We start from the raw sequence: 1,114 nt of genomic DNA, 5'->3' as shown, positions 1-1,114 counted from the left end.
TAAACATGAACACAAATAGAACAACCAAGTGTCTGAACACAAACAACCCAGAAAAACAGTGCCTGAATACAAAATCTCACGAACACAAAACTGAGCACAAACACCTTATAAAACCTGAACACAAAGGAGGCTGCACAAAACATAACCAGGCTCACAACCAGGCCAACCAACAACTTCAACCAACCAACCAACCAACCAACCAACAACACCACCAGTCAACCAACATATAGAGGCAACATGTGCCCCCCAGGCTCATAGCTAGCCTCACAACCAACCAACCAACCAACCAACCAGCCAACAACACAACCAGCCAACCAACAACGTGTGCCAACCAACTTGCAAGTGAAATAACATGTGCCTGTTCCGGCTCATAACCAGACTCACAACCAGCCAACCAACAACATCTACCAACCAAGCAAGTGCAACCAAAAATCTCAAAAAATATCCTGTAATTACATAGCTCAGATCGAACACCTCGGCAAAGTTCAGACCCATCACCCTCAATTTCTCATATAATTGCTGTAAATTAATTTTTTAATACGAAAATAAAAAAAAAATTAATTTTTACCTTAATTTATGAAGCAATAACATCGGCAAAGATCAGATCTAAATAGCGTGGGCAAAGATCAGACGCCCCTCCCCCAATTTCTTCGAATACAGCCACAAAGAAGGTCACTGGAGTTTATGGCGGGAGGAGAGTAAGGAGGTAACTATAGCTCACCGAGTAATTCAACTAGGAAGACCAAAATCCGATGTGGCCAGGGTTTCCGTCGATTTTACTCGGTTGGGGAAGGAATTGGGAGAGATGAAAAAACCTAGGTGACGGTGATTTTTATCTCGTTTTCCCTCTTCAGCCCTAGCGAAACAAAGCTGGGAAAATAAATCGACGGAAATGAAAAAAACCAACATGACCCCGAAAAAATCAATATGGAGGTGATGTAAAAGTTTTCCACGGGGTTAAAAAGCGAACCAAACAGCCCTTAAATGGAAATATTTTATATTTAACTAATATGTTGAATCTTGACGTTTCTATTAAAGACGACAAATATCTTCCAATACTCGTTAAGCTGGAAAGATGATCAATAATTTGTTCTTGTACCTCAGTTATATCAAC

Source organism: Asparagus officinalis, chromosome 1 (assembly GCF_001876935.1).
Source record: "Asparagus officinalis chromosome 1, Aspof.V1, whole genome shotgun sequence".
Taxonomy (NCBI): domain Eukaryota; kingdom Viridiplantae; phylum Streptophyta; class Magnoliopsida; order Asparagales; family Asparagaceae; genus Asparagus; species Asparagus officinalis.
This window is presented reverse-complemented; position numbering follows the sequence as displayed.